Source organism: Mustelus asterias, chromosome 16, assembly GCF_964213995.1.
Source record: "Mustelus asterias chromosome 16, sMusAst1.hap1.1, whole genome shotgun sequence".
NCBI classification, from domain to species: Eukaryota; Metazoa; Chordata; class Chondrichthyes; order Carcharhiniformes; family Triakidae; genus Mustelus; species Mustelus asterias.
In genome coordinates this window covers 80,104,727-80,123,516 of record NC_135816.1, presented here as the reverse complement: position 1 = coordinate 80,123,516, position 18,790 = coordinate 80,104,727, and positions in this window count along the sequence as shown.

The following is an 18,790-nucleotide window of genomic DNA, read 5'->3' as shown; positions in this document are numbered from 1 at the left end:
ACCCTATCTAATCCTCTGATCATCTTGTATGCCTCTATTAAGTCGTCTCTTAACCTTCTTCTCTCTAACGAAAACAGCCTCAAGTCCCTCAGCCTTTCCTCATAAGACCTTCCCACCATACCAGGCAACATCCTGGTAAATCTCCTCTGCACTCTTTCCGATGCTTCCACATCCTTCCTATAATGCGGCGACCAGAACTGTACGCAATACTCCAAGTGCGGCCGCACCAGAGCTTAGTACAGCTGCAACAAGACCTCATGGCTCTGAAACTCAATCCCTCTACCAATAAAAGCTAACACACTGTATGCCTTCTTAACAACCCTATCAACCTGGGTGCCAACTTTCAGGGATCTATGCACACGAACACCGAGATCTCTCTGCTCATCCACACTACCAAGTATCTTACCATTAGCCCAGTACTCTGTATTCTTGTTACTCCTTCCAAAGTCAATCACCTCACACTTTTCCACATTAAACTCCATTTGTCACCTCTCAGCCCAGCTCTGCAGCTTATCTATGTCCCTCTGTAACCTGCAACATCCTTCCGCACTGTCCACAACGCCACTGACTTTAGTGTCATCCGCAAATTTACTAACCCATCCTTCTACGCCCTCATCCAGGTCATTTATAAAAATGACAAACAGCAGTGGCCCCAAAACAGATCCTTGCGGTACACCACTAGTAACTGAACTCCAGGATGAACATTTCCCATCAACCACCACCCTCTGTCTTCTTACAGCTCGCCAATTTCTGATCCAAACCGCAAAATCACCCTCAATCCCATGCCGCTGCATTTTCTGCAATAGCCTATCATGGGGAACCTTTTCAAACGCTTTACTGAAATCCATATACACCACATCAACTGCTTTATCCTCATCCACCTCTTTGGTCACCTTCTCAAATAACTCAATAAGGTTTGTGAGGCACGACCTACCTTTCACAAAACCGTATTGACTATCCCTAATCAAATTATTCCTTTCTAGATGATTATAAATCCTATCTCTTATAATCCTTTCCAAAACTTTGCCCACAACAGAAATAAGGCTCACTGGTCTATAATTGATGTGGAGATGCTGGCGTTGGACTGGGGTAAACACAGTAAGAAGGACTCACCTGAAGAAGGGGCTTGGGGCTCCGAAAGCTTGTGTGGCTTTTGCTACTAAATAAACCTGTTGGACTTTAACATGGTGTTGTTAAACTTCTTACTGGTCTATAATTACCAGGGTTGTCTCTACTCCCCTTCTTGAACAAGGGGACAACATTTGCTATCCTCCAGTCTTCTGGCACTATTCCTGTAGACAATGATGACATAAAGATCAAAACCAAAGGCTCTGCAATCTCCTCCCTAGCTTCCCAGAGAATCCTAGGATAAATCCCATCCGGCCCAGGGAACTTATCTATTTTCACACTTTCAAGAACTGCTAACACCTCCTCCTTATGAACCTCAATCCCGTCTAGTCTAATAACCTGTATCTCAGTATTCTCCTCGACAACATTGTCTTTTTCCTGTGTGAATACTGATGAAAAATATTCATTTAGCACCTCTCCTATCTCTTCAGGCTCCACGCACAACTTCCCACTACTGTCCTTGACTGGCCATAATCTTACCCTCGTCATTCTTTTATTCCTGACATAACTATAGAAAGCTTTAGGGTTTTCCTTGATCCTACCTGCCAAAGACTTCTCATGTCCCCTCCTGGCTCTCTCTTCAGGTCCTTCCTGGCTAACTTGTAACTCTCAAGCACCCTAACTGAGCCTTCACGTCTCATCTTTACATAAGTCTCCTTCTTCCTCTTCACAAGAGATTCAACTTCTTTAGTAAACCACGGTTCCCTCGCTCGACCACTTCCTCCCTGCCTGACAGGTACATACTTATCAAGGACACGCAGTAGCTGTTCCTGGAACAAGCTCCACATTTCAATTGTGCCCATCCCCTGCAGATTCCTTCCCCATCCTATGCATCCCCTAAATATGGACTGAACTGCCAGAGAAAGTGGTTGAGGAAGGTACAATAGCAACATTTAAAAAGCATGTGGATAAGTACATGGATGGGAAAGGATTAGAGAGATATGGGTCAAACGTGGGCAACTGGATTAGCTGGGAGGGCACCATGGTCGGCATGGACTGGTTCGGCCTGTTTCCATACTGTATCGCTGTATGACTCAATGTTATTAAACTTTGTGTTAACAGAGCAGGTCTTTCCTCCACACCGTTATATTTGATGAACTAAATGTCCCCACTGTTGCTGAGAAAAAAACTCAGTTTATCACCTCGTTCTTTGTCAGGAATGACTGACGCCAGGCAGTCAAGAAGGACAAACCAGCACTGCAGGAGTCCATGACTGCATCTTTGCCCTACAACCAGCATTCAAGACTACTGGTGAGAATGATTGTGAAATATTTTTTGTTGATAGTTGTAAAAAACCATCTGGTTCACTAATGTCCTTTACTGAAGGAAATCAGCTAATTCTTACCTGGTTTGGTCTGCATGTGACTCCAGACTTGCAGCAATGTGACTGACTCTTAAATGCCGTCTGAAATGGCCTGGCAAGCCATTCGGTTCAAGGGCAATTAGGGATGTGCAGTAAACGTTGTCCCAGTGGCACCCACATCCCACAAATGAATTTAAAAAAGCAAAGTCCATCGTACCATGAACAACTCAGCTGCGTATTGGGCAGGAGGTAAATTAAGATGCAATACTGAAAAAGGATCCTGTAGCTGGGAGAGATGTGTGGGCGAGAGCAGTTCCTGCAGTTGCAGGTACGGATTCCGGATGATATGTTGCCAATTCCTCCGTTCTAGATTCCCCCTCAAGAAGAAACATCCTCTGAGAATCTGCCATGTAAAGTCCCATCAGAATCATATTTCTTTCAATATTAATTCTTCTGATTTGCAGTAACTATAGGCCTCAGGGATCAGGGCTGGGACCTTTGCTGTTTGTAATATGTATAAATGATTTGGAGGAAAATGTAACTGGTTTGATTAGTAAGTTTGCAGACGACACAATGGTTGGTGGATTTGCCGATGGCGATGAGGAACATCAGAGGATACAGCAGGATATAGATTGGTTGGAGACTTGGGCGGAGAGATGGCAGATGGACAATCCGGACAAATGTGAGGTAATCCATTTTGGAAGGTCTAATACAGATAGGAAATATACAGTAAATGGCAGAACCCTTAGGAGTATTGATAGGCAAAGGGATCTGGGAATACAGGTACACAGGTCACTGAAAGTGGCAATGCAGGTGGAGCAGGTAGTCAAGAAGGCATACGGCATGCTTGCCTTCATTGGCCGGGGTATTGAATTTAAAAATTGGCAAGTCATGTTGCAGCTTTATAGAACCTTAGTTAGGCCACACTTGGAATATAGTGTTCAATTCTGATCGCCACACAACCAGAAGGATGTGGAGAAGGTACAGAAAAAAATTACCAGGCTTTGGGGAAGGTACAGAAAACATTTACCAAGATGTTGCCTAGTATGGAGGGCATTAGCTATGAGGAGAGGTTGGAGAAACTTGGTTTGTTCTCACTGGAACAATGGAGGTTGAGGGGAGACCTGATAGAAGTCGACAAGATTATGAGGGGCATGGACAGAGTGGATAGTCAGAAGCTTTTTCTCAGGGTGGAAGAGTCAATTACGAGGGGGCACAGGTTTAAGGTGCAAGGGGCAAGGTTTAAAGGAAATGTATGAGACAAAGTTTTTACACAGAGAGTGGTGGGTACCTGGAACTCACTGCTGGGGGAGGTAGTCATGTGGATGGCGCTGCTGGCGTTGGACTGGGGTAGGCACAGTATGAAGTCTCACAACACCAGGTTAAAGTCCAGCAGGTTTATTTGGTAGCAAATAAACCTGTTGGACTTTAACCTAGTGCTATGTGACTTCTTACTGGGGGAGGTAGTGGAAGCAGATATGATTAATATCTTTTAAGGGGCATCTTGACAAATACATGAATAGAATGGGAATAGAGGGATATGATCGCCAGAAGGGTAGGGGGTTTTAGTTCAGTCAGGCAGCATGGTCAGTGCAGGCTTGGAAAACCGAAGGGCCTGTTCCTATACTGTAATTTTCTTTGTTCTTTGCACGTGAGGCTCAATCTTAAAGTTTCTTCTCAAATTTTCAGTACTTTAAGATCTAATGTGTAAATGTTCTACCACAACCGGATTGTACAGAGAACATGCTCTGGGAGAACTGGGCTGTTCTGTTTACCCCTGTAAGAAGTTTAACAACACCAGGTTAAAGTCCAACAGGTTTATTTGGTAGCAAAAGCCACACAAGCTTTCAGAGCTCCAAGCCCCTTCTTCAGGTGAGTGGGAATTCTGTTCACAAACAGGGCATATAAAGACACAGACTCAATTTACATGAATAATGGTTGGAATGCGAATACTTACAACTAATCAAGACTTGATTAGCTGTAAGTATTCGCATTCCAACCATTATTCATGTAAATTGAGTCTGTGTCTTTATATGCCCTATTTGTGAACAGAATTCCCACTCACCTGAAGAAGGGGCTTGGAGCTCCGAAAGCTTGTGTGGCTTTTGCTACCAAATAAACCTGTTGGACTTTAACCTGGTGTTGTTAAACTTCTTACTTAATATGGAAAGCCAGCTAATGGTATGGTACAAATGACAACAGAAGAGCTAAGATAGAGGAGAGGTTACAGAATCTTATAAATGGAGAAAAATACAAACTGTTTGAAGGGACCACATTTAGTCAGAAGCATGTCTTAGAGGCAAATGTGAACAAATGGTTTTCAAACTTATTGATTTGGACTCAGAAAGATACCAGGGTCACACTTTGAGTTGGTAGTCTGTGATCTGGGTGCGAAGCTCAAGTTTCAATATTTTGTCAATATGCCAATATTTGTCAATATTTAGTTGAAAGACGTAAGAACATAAGACCAAGGAACAGGAGTAGGTAATTCAGCCCCTTGAGCCTGCTCTACCATTCAATACTATCATGGCTGATCTCATCTTGACCTCAACTCCACCTTCCTGCCCGTTCCCAATAACTCTTTATCCCGCTGCTAATTAAAAACCTATCGAGCTTCTCTTTAATTTTGTTAGTCCACTGGACTCTAGGGTAGAGAATTCCACAGATTCACAACATTTTGAGAGATGTAATTCCTCCTCATTTCTGTTTAAAATCTGCTACACCTTAGTCTAAAACTGTGGCCTCTCGTTCTAGAATGTCCAACAAGAGGAAACATTCAATCTACATCTACCCTGTCAATCCCCTTTAGCATTTTATATACCTCAATTAGGTATCCACTCATTCTTGTAAACTCCAGCAAGCATAGGTCTAAACTGCTCAATCTCTCATCATAAAACAAGTCCTTAATCCCTGGATTCATTCTAGTGAATCTTCTCTGAACCGCCTCTAATACATGTACATTCTTCCTCAAGTAAAGGGATTAAAACTGTGCACAGTACTCCAGATGCAGTCTCACCAATGACCTATACAGTTGCAACAGCACTTTCCTACCTTTTTATTAATTCATGGGACATGGGTGGCCAGCATTTATTGCCCATTCCTAGTTGTCCTTGTTCAGAGGGCAGTTGAGAGTCGACTACATTGCTGTGGCCCTGGAGTCATGTGTAGGCCAGACCAGGTAAAGATGGCAGATTTCCTTCCTTGAAGACATTGGTGAATCAGGTGGGTTTTTCCGACAATCGACAATGATTTCATGATCAGCAATATCATAGAATCCCTACATAGTTTTGGCCTATCGAGTCTGTACTGACCACAATCCCACCCAGGCCCTAATCCCGTAACCCCGTACATTTACCCTGCTAATCCCCCTGACACTAGGGTCAATTTAGCATGGCCAATCAACCTAACCCACACATCTTTGGACTGTGGGAGGAAACTGGAGCACCCAGAGGAAACCCACGCAGACACGGGGAGAAAGTGCAAACTCCACACAGACAGTGACCTGAGGCCGGAATTGAACCTGGGTCCCTGGTGCTGTGAGGCAGCAGTGCTATGCACTGTGCCACCATGCCACCAGGAGATTCTTGATTCCAGATATTTTTTATTGAAATTCAAATTCCACCATCTGCCATGGCAGGATTCAAACCCAGGTGCCCAGAACATAAGCTAAGTTTCTGAATTAATTGTCTGATGATAATATTGCTAGGCATCACCTCCCCAATTATGTTCAATTCCATTAGCAATAAATGCTAAAATTCCAGTTGCCTTCTTTATTACCTGCTGCACCTATATACTAACTTTCTGTGATTCTTGCACAAAGATGCCAGATCCCTCTGCACCAAAGTGTTTTGAAGTTTCTTTCCATTTTGATAAGAAGTTGTCTGTTTATTCCACAGACCCAATGGATAAACTCATGTTATCCTTGTTAAATCTGCCAGATTTGGGTCCATTCGCCTAACTATCCATATCCATTTGTAAATTTCTTATTTTCTAATTGCAACTTCTTTTCCCACCTTTTTTTTTATTGATTCATGGGACCTGGGCATCACTGGCTGGTCAGCATTTATTGCCCATCCCTAGTTGCCCTTGAGAAGTGGTGGTGAGCTGCCTCCTTGAAACGCTGCAGTCCACGTGCTGTGGGTAGCGACTGATGCAACCGAATGGCTTGCTTGGCCTTTTAGGAGGGCAGATCAGAGTCAACCACATTGTTATGGCTCTGGAGTCACATGTAGGCCAGACCAGGTAAGGACAGCAGCTTTCTTTTCCTAAAAGGACATTAGTGACCAGAGGGGTTTTCCAACAATCGACATGGTTTAATGGTCATCGGTAGATTCTTAATTCCAGATATTTTAGTGTCATGCAAATTTGGTGACAGTACATTCTATCCCTGCATCCAAATCATTAATATAGATAGATAGCCAAGAACTGACCTTTTTTATTTAAAACAGAACTGTTATATCCACCAAGCTCAAACAGAAGGAGATGAAAAAAGTGAGAACATAGATCAATAACCATATCAGCTGATATGGGAGTCATGGACCATTATGTCCCCATCATTTCAAGCATCCACAAGGTGAGGAATCCATCAACTCCTCTCTGAACTGGTCTCACTAATACAACGAGACCGTGGCTTCCTGTCCTAAGCACTTGACTGGTCTGCTGTCAATTGTGTTGTTTCTTAATTAATTTAAAAAATGATTCTATTGGATATTTCACTGTGCTCTTGAGCTGCTCTCTGAATTTAGACTGAGTCACCCCATAAATAAATGTATTTGTGCAGCTACTTAAGTTCCGCAGCATAGTTCCCACTCATTGAAATATTAACAAAGAATCATTGTCATAATCACAATTTGCTCCTGAAATATTATAATATAAAAATTTTGTAACATTTATTGACCACAGAAGTATGAAGCTGCCGGATATGGTGAAGAGTAAAATCATAGACTTCCTTCTGCTCTTCATTTCTGAGTCACTTTGATTGTCTCCTTTGCTCTGACACTTCAGTCCCTTCCTAACTTGGTTGGCTATTAAAATGTGTCTGACTGTCAGAGCATTGAACAATAGAATTAAAACCAATGGCATCAGTGGTGTTAAAATTTTATCAAACCTGTCAAAAGCAACCCATTTGGGTTCAGTATAATAACTTGACTTTGGAAAACAGAAAAATGGTACGTTCAAGACTATCAATGCAGCTTCAAATACAAAATAGTAGGGGACATTTTTTAAAGAGAGAAGAATGAAGGTTGTTGCTAAAAGCAAGTTCGCAATTTTCTTGGCGCAATATTTAGTTTTCAGCTTCTGGCAACAGATGGCGACAAATCGATCAAAGGAGAAAGTTACAGTGAACCAGACGGAACAGTCTCTGGCTGCACGCAGTAGGACATAATTCACACAACACACAGGCGTGATGTCCAGAAACGATCCTCTGAAATAATAATGATTTATCTGCCTCAGTATGGCCTCAGTGATAATGCCATGGCCACCAGATAGCGAGTGGTGCAGGTAGAGAGGCCACACTTCTCCTGGGACAGAATCATAATCGCCACTAAATTAACTGTAGGAAGAGAGATTGAAAGTTAATGATCAATGTGCTTCATGTACGTGTCCAAGCAGCAAGCACTGGATATAGCATAAAATCTGACTTGGCCACATATGAAAACAAATCTCAGCCATCTCCCCAAGTCTCCCTACTAGTGTCCACTTGCTAAGTTTAAAAAGGTGGAAGCGGGTATGAGCAGAATTTCCTGGCACACTTTCTTCCCCCCACGATATGGAAGAAAATACAATGAGGTTGGGGAGTGGCATACAACATCCCTCTCTTCCCCCATAACTTGCCTTTCCCTATGCCTTTGGCAACATCCTGTTCACCACCTCCTCTCGAAAATAGGAGAACTCTCTCCAGGGTTAGAGGTAAAGTACATTTTAGCTGAGCTGTACAGACTCCAAAACATGAATTTGATATATTCCTTGGGTGCGAATCTGTAGCCCAGTGATCAGAGTTAGGATTTTGGTGACTATTCATTCCTACTCCCCTGAATGCAGGCAGTACACCAATCACCCACCAGTATGAGTTGAAATGTCTGCACGGTCAACAGAACTTCAGCACCATGCTGGAAAAGGAAATTACCAAGAATGCATTAGAGTAAAGGAAAGCACCAAGAATACATTACAGTAACTTCATTTGGAATAAGATTAATTCATGATACGGTGGTTTTGAATAGGGCAAGACCCTTGGAGGACGAGAGGGGGGAGTTAATAGTGGGAAATGAGGATATGGCTGAGTCTTTAAATAAGTTTTTTGTGTCGGTCTTCACGGTGGAGGACACAAATAGTTTGCCAAATATTAACGATAGAGGGTTGGCAGCAGGAGAAATACTTAATACAATTAATGTTACCAGAGAGGCAGTGCTGGGTAGACTAATGGGACTGAAGGTGGACAAGTCCCCGGGTCCGGATGGAATGCATCCCAGGGTATTGAAAGAAATGTCAGAGGTAATAGTGGATGCGTTAGTGATTATTTATCAAAACTCGTTGCATTCTGGGGTAGTGCCGGTTGATTGGAAAACGGCTAATGTTACGCCGCTGTTTAAAAAAGGAAGGAGACAAAAGGCGGGTAACTATAGGCCGGTCAACTTAACGTCTGTAGTAGGGAAAATGCTGGAATCCATTATTAAAGAGGAGATAGCAGGGCATCTGGATAGAAATGGTTCGATCAATCAGACGCAGCATGGATTCATGAGGGGAAAGTCGTGCTTGACGAACATGTTGGATTTTTATGAAGATGTGACTAGGGCGGTTGATGGAGGAGAACCGGTGGATGCGGTGTTTTTGGATTTCCAAAAGGCGTTTGATAAGGTGCCCCATAAAAGGCTGCTGAAGAAGATTAGGGCACACGGAGTTGGGGGTAGTGTGTTAAAGTGGATTGGGGACTGGCTATCCGACAGGAAGCAAAGAGTCGGAATAAATGGGTGTTTTTCCGGTTGGAGGAAGGTAACTAGTGGCGTGCCGCAGGGATCGGTACTCGGGCCGCAACTGTTTACCATTTATATAGATGATCTGGAGGAGGGGACGGAGTGTAGGGTAACGAAGTTTGCAGACGACACAAAGATAAGTGGAAAAGTGAATCGTGTGGAGGACGGAGAAGATCTGCAGAGAGATTTGGACAGGCTGAGTGAGTGGGCGAGGATATGGCAAATGGAGTATAACGTTGAGAAATGCGAGGTTATACACTTTGGAGGAAATAATAACAAATGGGATTACCATCTCAATGGAAACAAATTAAAACATGCTACCGTGCAAAGGGACCTGGGGGTCCTTGTGCATGAGACGCAAAAGCCCAGTCTGCAGGTACAACAGGTGATCAAGAAGGCAAATGGGATGTTGGCCTATATTGCGAGGGGGATAGAATATAAAAGCAGGGATGTCTTGATGCACCTGTACAGGGCATTGGTGAGGCCGCAGCTGGAATACTGTGTGCAGTATTGGTCCCCTTATATGAGGAAGGATATATTGGCATTGGAGGGAGTGCAGAGAAGGTTCACCAGGTTGATACCGGAGATGAGGGGTTTGGATTATGAGGAGAGGCTGAGGAGATTGGGTTTGTACTCGTTGGAGTTTAGAAGGATGAGGGGGGATCTTATGGAGACTTATAAGATAATGCGGGGGCTGGATAGGGTGGAGGCGGAGAGATTCTTTCCACTTAGTAAGGAAGTTAAAACTAGAGGACACAGCCTCAAAATAAAGGGGGGTCGGTTTAAGACAGAGTTGAGGAGGAACTTCTTCTCCCAGAGGGTGGTGAATCTCTGGAATTCTCTGCCCACTGAGGTGGTGGAGGCTACCTCGCTGAATATGTTTAAAGCGCGGATGGATGGATTCCTGATCGGTAAGAGAATTAAGGGTTATGGGGATCAGGCGGGTAAGTGGTACTGATCCACGTCAGATCAGCCATGATCTTATTGAATGGCGGGGCAGGCTCGAGGGGCTAGATGGCCTACCCCTGCTCCTATTTCTTATGTTCTTATGTTCTTAAGACAGCTGCTGAATATTCACCTGCCAGCCTATAGTTAGTATCTACTTCTGTGCAACAAGTAAGCAGAACCATATCAATGGATTTCACATTTTTACGAAACATCTCCAAACAATAATAAAGCCAGGCATATATATGACACTGATCACATACATAGAAACATAGAGGATAGGAGCAGGAGGAGGCCATTTGGCCCTTCGAGCCTGCTCCACCATTTATTACGATCATGGCTGACCATCCAACTCAATAGCCTAATCCTGCTTTCTCCCCATAACCTTTGATCCCATTCGCCCCAAATGCTGTATCCAGCCGCCTCTTGAATACATTCAATGTTTTGGCATCAACTACTTCCTGTGGTAATGAATTCCACAGGCTCACCACTCTTTGGATAAAGAAGTGTCTCCTCACCTCCATCCTAAATGGTCTACCCCGAATCCTCAGACTGTGATCCCTGGTTCTGGACTCCCCCACCATCGGGAATATCCTCCCTGCATCTACCCTGTCTAGTCCTGTTAGAATTTTATAAGTCTCTATGAGATCCCCCCTCATTCATCTGAACTCCAGCGAAAACAATCCTAACCTAGTCAATCTCTCCTCATACATCAGTCCCGTCACCCCCGAATCAGCCTGGTAAACCTTCGCTGCACTCCCTCGAGAGCAAGAATATCCTTCCTCAGAAAAGGAGACCAAAACTGCACAAAATACTCTGGGTGTGGGGCCTCACCAAGGCCCTGTATAATGGCAACAACACATCCCTGTACTCGAAACCTCTCGCAATGAAGGCCAACATGCCATTTGCCTTCTTTACCGCCTGCTGCACCTGCATGTTTACCCTCAGTGACTAGTGCACAAGGACACCCAGGTCCCGCTGCACACTCCCCTCTCCCAATTTACAGCCATTCAGGTAGTAATCTGCCTTCTTCTTTTTGCTTCCAAAGTGAATAACCTCACATTTATCCAAATTATACTGCATCTGCCATTGATTCGCCCACTCACCCAACCTGTCCAGATCACTCTGAAGGATCTCTGCATCCGCGTCACAGTTCACCCTCCCACCCAACTTGGTATCATCTGCAGACTTTGAGATGTTACATTTTGTTCCCTCATCCAAATCATTGATATATATTGTGAATAGCTGGGGTCCCAGCACTGATCCCTGTGGCACCCCACTCGTTACTGCCTGCCAATTTGAAAAGCACTCATTAATTCCTACTCTTTGTTTCCTCTATGCCAACCAGTTTTCTATCCATCTCAATACATTTCCCCCAATCCCATGCGCTTTAATCTTGCACGATAATGTCTTGTGCAGGACTTTGTCAAACACTTTCTGCAAGTCCAAATATACCATCTACTGGTTCCCCCTTGTCAACTCTACTAGTTACCTCTTCAAAGAATTCCAACAGATTTGTCAAGCATGATTTCCCCTTCATAAATCCATGCTGACTCTGTCTGATCCTGCCACTGCTTTACAAATGCTCTGCTATAAAGTCCTTGATAATGGATTTGAGAATTTTCCCCACTATCAATGTTAAGCCTACTGGTCTATAATTCCCTGTTTTCTCTCTACCTCCCTTTTTGAATATTGGAGTGACATTAGCTACCCTCCAATCTGTAGGGACTGTTCCAGAGTCTATAAAATCCTGGAAGATGACCACCAATACATCCACTATTTCTAGAGCCACTTCCTTATGTACTCTGGGATGTACATTATCAGGTCCTGGAGATTTATCTGACTTCAATGCCATCAATTTTCCCAGCACCATTTCTCTACTAATATTGATCTCCCTCAGTAATTCCCTCTCACTAAATCTTGCATTCTCCAACATTTCTGGTATCTGATTTGTGTCCTCTTTTGTGAAGACAGAACCAAAGTATATCTTCAGTTGCTCGGCCATTTCTTTGTCCCCTATTATACATTCCCCTGTTTCTGCCTGTAGGGGACCTACATTTGTCTTCACCAACCTCTTTCTCTTCTATAGAAACTCTTAGTGTCAGTCTTTATGTTCCCTGCAAGCTTACTTTCGCACTGTATATTCCCCTTCTTAATCAATCCCTTGGTCCTTCTTTGCTGAATTCTAAACTGCTCCCAATCCTCAGACCTATTATTTTTCTTGGCCAATCTGTATGCTTCTTCCTTGGATCGGATACTCTCTCTAATTTCCTTTGTAAGCCATGGATTGGCCCTCTTACCCATTTTGATTTTGCACCAGACAGGAATAAACAGTTGCTGCAGTTCCCCCATGTGCTCCTTTACAGAAAGAAGGTAACAATTCACAGCTCTGACAAAGGGTCATCCAGACTCGAAACGTTGGCTCTATTATCTCTCCACAGGTGCTGTCAGACCTGCTGAGATCTTCCAGCATTTTCTGTTTTTGCAACAATTCACAGAGTGGATTTCTCAGACACTTAAACCAATGAGTTCAAAGGCAGTAATATTCTACAGAGATACAAGCTCCCAGTAATATTTCCCTGTTGTAATCTCAGAGAGCTGCATGAAGACTTCTTCAGCAGAACAGAATACTCCTATAGGTGCAAGGTCTTGGAGTTCCAAAAACAATGTTTCAATGGAGACAATGGTTTAAAACCAGATGCAGAGGTAATTCTGTATATCTTTTCATAGCATTAATCGCATGTTTGTATGATAGCTATCGCAGTGTGAAATCGGACCAAGTTTAGACACGGGTTTACACAACATCGCTGGTTTCAGTCACTTACCAAGAACACCAATGACAGCAAGGGTGGTATAGAATATTTTTTAGGATATATTGAATTGAAAGATGCAGTTGTTGTGTGAAAAGATCTGTCCCCTCATGCTGCAGGCAATCTCTGAAGCTTTACTTTATATACTACAGCATCTCCACAGGGACACTGATTTTGCAACATTGTTTTTTCTAAATTGTCATTATTGTTTTTTGTAAAAACAGATTATCACAGCTCAGTTTATTTCCAATGATGAATCATATTTAGCTTTAAGATGGAGCAATAGAATTCCAAAGACTGGACAATTCTTACCACATTAAGTAACTGATGTCAATTGGAAGCTGTGTTTATCTAATAATGGGAATGTTCTATTCGGAACTCTGCAGGTCTCCTAACGTTAGATTATTGCATGTAGCTACTCAAAAACAAAATTCATAATATTAGACTGTATCTGTCAGGTCTGTTCTAGAGCAACGTGAGTGCCTTATATAAATGAAATTATTTCCCTCTTATTTATCTGTGATTGTACAGCAATGTGTTAAATGTTTTTTTAAAATTAACCAGTCAGCAATTAAATTTCAAATATTAGAATATTCCTAACATGTTTGATACATACACTTGAATGAATTGAATCATAGAACCTTACAGCGCAGAAGAGGCCCTTAGGCCCATCGGGTCTGCACCAACGCCACCTAATCCCATTTTCCAGCACTTGGCCCATAGCCCTGAATGTTGTGATGTGCCAGGTGTTCATCCAGATACTTTTTAAAGGATGTGAGAAAACCTGCTTTTACCACCCTCCCAGGCAACGCATTCTAGACCGTCACCACCCTCTGAGTGAAAAGCTTTTTCCTCACATCCCCCCTAAACCTCCTGCCCTTCACCTTGAACCTGTGTCCCCTCGTGACTGACCCTTCAACTAGGGGGAACAGCTGCTCCTTATCCACTCTGTCCTATCTCGCATAATCTTGTACACCTCGATCAGGTCGCCCCTCAGTCTTCTCTGCTCCAACAAAAACAACCCAAGCTTATACAACCTCTCTTCATAACTTAAATATACATCCCAGGCAGCATCCTGGTGAATCTCCTCTGCACCCCCTCCAGTGCAATCACATCCTTCCAATAATGTGTCAACCAGAACTGCACACAGTACTCTCGCTGTGGCCTCACCAAAGTTCTATACAACTCCAACATGACTTCCCTGCTTTTGTAATCAATGCTTTGATTGATAAAGGCAAGTGTCCCACATTCCTTTCTCACCATCCTATTAACATGCCCTTCCGCCTTCAGTATCTGTGGACAAGGTGATGGGAACAGAAACTTTTGACCCTATAATTTGCGTAATAGAAGTTGCTAAGAAATGGGGGAGGGGGCAGGAGTTACCTTTGAACTCTATAATTAGCTTTATAGGAATTGCCAGGAGACCAGAGGGAAGGAGCTTCCGGATTCTACGGACCAATAAACTCCTATGTTGTCAGAGGACGGGATGTAGTTGGCCAAAGTACATGACATATATTAACAATCATTGATCTGTACTAATGGTGGTTGGTTCATATCCAGCGGGGATCGATCAATAGGCAGGAGAAGCTAACTTTGGAAATCTATAATAATGTTGACAAATGCAATGTACTTCAGAAATCGTGGTCAGACGTGTTGGTCAATAAAAAGAACGTCTTTAACCAGGATACTGCTTTCACGAGTCTTTGTATCTGCTAAAACTTTTGGCAATACTTGGTCTCTGAAACCCCCCCGCTACACAGGGTAAGAGCTGACAGGACTTTTCCCTCATGGGAGAGTCTAGCACCAGAGGGCATCGTTTCAGAATAAAATGGTGCCAATGTAAGACCGAGGAGAGGAGGAATTTCTTCTCTTAGAGGATTGTGAGTCTTTGGAAGTCCTTGCCACAGAGAGCTGTGGGGGTAGAGTCCTCATGTATATTTAAGGCTGAGATAGATTTTTGATCAGTAAGGGAATCCAGGGTAACAGGGAAAGGCCAGGAAAGTGGACATGAGGAACGTGTTGGATCAGCCATGATGCTAATGACGGAGCAGGCTCGAGGGGCCGAACGGCCTACTCCTGTTCATGTTTCCTAGAGTCTTATTGTGTCTCAGGTGCCTTCGTGAGCTGCTGTAGTCCACCTTGTATTTGGTACACACTGCAGCCACTGTGTGTCAGTAGTGGGGGGAATCTGTTGATACAGTGGACTGCTTTAGCATGCATGAGCTTCTTTAGTGTTTTTGGAGCTGCACTCATTCAGGCAAGATGTGAGGATTCCACCACACTGCTGAGTTGTGACTTGTAGATTACAGACAAACATTTGGGAAACAGGTAATGGTCACAGTACCTCCCACCGCTCAGGATGTTGATGGTGGGCGATTCAGCAATGGTAATGCCATCAAAAGTCATGGGAGGATGGTTAGATTCCCTCTTGTTGGAGATGATTCCTGCTTGATACTTGTTTTGTGAAACATTAATTGCCATTGATCAGGCTAAGCTGGAATGTTGTTCAGGTCTTGTTGCTTATGGAGATGGACTGCTTCAGTATCTGAGGCATTGTGAACACGATCAAAAGTTGTGCAATTATCAGTGAACATCCTCACTTCTGAAGTTACGCTGGATGTAAGGTCCTTGACAAAGCAGCTGAAGGTCGTTGGAATAAAGACTCCTGCAGTGATGTTCATAAGGCACTGGAAGGTGAATGGCACTTTTCTGATGATCGAGAGCAGGCTTGTGGGGCAATAATTGGACAGATTGGATTTGTCCTGCTGTTTTGCACATTGTCGGGTTGTAGCTGTACTGGAACAGCTTGGCTAAGGGCGTGGCTAGCTTTGAGCACAGGCCATCAGTATCATTGCTGGGATACTGTCAGGTTCACAGTAAGAAGTCTCACAACACCAGGTTAAAGTCCACCAGGTTTATTTGGCAGCACTAGCTTTCGGAGTCTCGCTCCTTCATCAGGTGAGTGAGGACTTGTGTTCACAAACAGGGCTGTTCATATACAGACACAAACTCAATTTACAGGATAATGGTTGGAATGCGAGTCTTTACAGGTAATCAAGTCTGAAAGGTACACACAATGTGAGTGGAGAGAGGGCCAAGCACAAGTTAAAGAGGTGTGTACTGTCTCCAGCCAGGACAGTTAGTGAGATTTTGCAAGCCCAGGCAAGTCGTGGGGGTTACAGATAGTGTGACATGAACCCAAGATCCAAGTTGAGGCCGTCCTCATGTGTGCGGAACTTGGCTATCAGTTTCTGCTCAGCGACTCTGCGTTGTTGTGTGTTGTGAAGGCCGTTTTGGAGAACGCTTACCCGAAGATCAGAGGCCGAATGCCCACGACGGCTGAAGTGCTCCCCGACAGGAAGAGAACAGTCTTGCCTGGTGATTGTCGAGCAGTGTTCATTCATCCGTTGTCGTAGCGTCTGCATGGTCTCCCCAATGTACCATGCCTCGGTACCGCACAATGTACCGCACAACCTCAGACAGACCATTGTCCGCAGCAAACTACCCAGCCTTCAGGAGAACAGTGACCACGACACCACACAACCCTGCCACAGCAACCTCTGCAAGACGTGCTGGATCATCGACATGGATGCCATCATCTCACGTGAGAACACCATCCACCAGGTACATGGTACATACACTTGCGACTTGGCCAACATTGTCTACCTGATACGCTGCAGGAAAGGATGTCCCGAGGCATGGTACATTGGGGAGACCATGCAGACGCTACGACAACGGATGAATGAACACCGCTCGACAATCACCAGGCAAGACTGTTCTCTTCCTGTTGGGTAACACTTCAGCGGTCACGGGCATTCAGCCTCTGATATTCGGGTAAGCGTTCTCCAAGGCGGCCTTCACGACACACGACAGCGCAGAGTCGCTGAGCAGAAACTGATAGCCAAGTTCCGCACACATGAGGACGGCCTAAACCGGGATCTTGGGTTCATGTCACACTATCTGTAACCCCCACGACTTGCCTGGGCTTGCAAAATCTCACTAACTGGCCTGTCTGGAGACAATACACATCTCTTTAACCTGTGCTTAACCCTCTCTCCACTCACATTGTCTGTACCTTTAAGGTTTGATTACCTGTAAAGACTCGCATTCCAACCATTATCTTGTATATTGAGTTTCTGTCTGTATATGCCCTGTTTTTGAACACAATTCCTCACTCACCTGATGAAAGCTAGTGCTGCCAAATAAACCTGTTGGATTTTAACCTGATGTTGTGAGACGTCTTACTGTGCTTACCCCAGTCCAACGCCGGCATCTCCACATCAGGTTCACAGTATCCAGTGCCTTAGAACATAGAACATAGAACAGTGCAGCACAGAACAGGCCCTTCGGCCCACGTTGTTGTGCCGAGCTTTGTCTGAAACCCAGATCAAGCTATTTCCTCCCTATCATCCCGAAGTGCTCCATGTGCCTATCCAATAGCTTCTTAAATGTCCCTAAAGTTTCTGACTCCACTATCACTGCAGGCAGTCCATTCCACACCCCAACCACTCTCTGAGTAAAAAACCTACCTCGGACATCCTTCCTATATCTATATGTCCTTAATCGAGGACCACATGCATACTCTCTTCCACCTTCTTCTCATAGAAATCATAGAAACCCTACAGTGCAGAAGGAGGCCATTCGGCCCATCGAGTCTGCACCGACCACAATCCCACCCAGGCCCTCCCCCCACATATTTACCCGCTAATCCCTCTAACCTACACATCCCAGGACTCTAAGGGGCAATTTTTAACCTGGCCAATCAACCTAACCTGCACATCTTTGGACTGTGGGAGGAAACCGGAGCACCCGGAGGAAACCCACGCAGACACGAGGAGAATGTGCAAACTCCACACAGACAGTGACCCGAGCCAGGAATCGAACCCGGGACCCTGGAGCTGTGAAGCAGCAGTGCTAACCACTGTGCTACCGTGCCGCCCCTGTCAGGAAAAAGATACAAAAGACTGAGGACACATACCAACTGACTCGCGAACAGTTTCTTCCCTGCTGCCATCAGACTTTTGAATGGACCTACCTCGCATTAAGCTGATCTTTCTCTACACCCTACCTATGACTGTAACATGACATCTTGCACTCTCTCCTTTCCTCCTCTATGAACGGAATGCTTTGTCTGTATAGCGTGCAAGAAACAATACTTTTCACTGTATACTAATACATGTGACAATAATAAATCAAATCAAATTCAGCCATTTCTTTATATCACGAGCAGTGAATCAGATTGTCTGAAGATTGGTATCTGTAATGCTCAAGACCTCAGGAGGAGGCTGAGATTAATCATCCACTCGGCAACTTATCGCTGAAGATGGCTTCTAATTGTTAAGCCTCATCTTTTGCACTGATGACCTGGGCTCCTTCCTCAGTGACGATAGAGATATTAGTGGCATGTTAGTGAAATGCTCAACATTTGTGGTACACACAACACCAATCATGACTGGTTGCATTGGTTTTGCCATCAATTAGCTCTGTCTATTTTACGCTGCTTCCGCTGCCTGGTCTGCAAGTGGCTGCGTGCTGTAGCTTCAGGTTTTCACCTCATTTTCAGATACACCCAAAATGCATGTAAAGCAAAGTAGTCGGACTAGCACCTACCGATTACTGGGCAGATAGAGGAA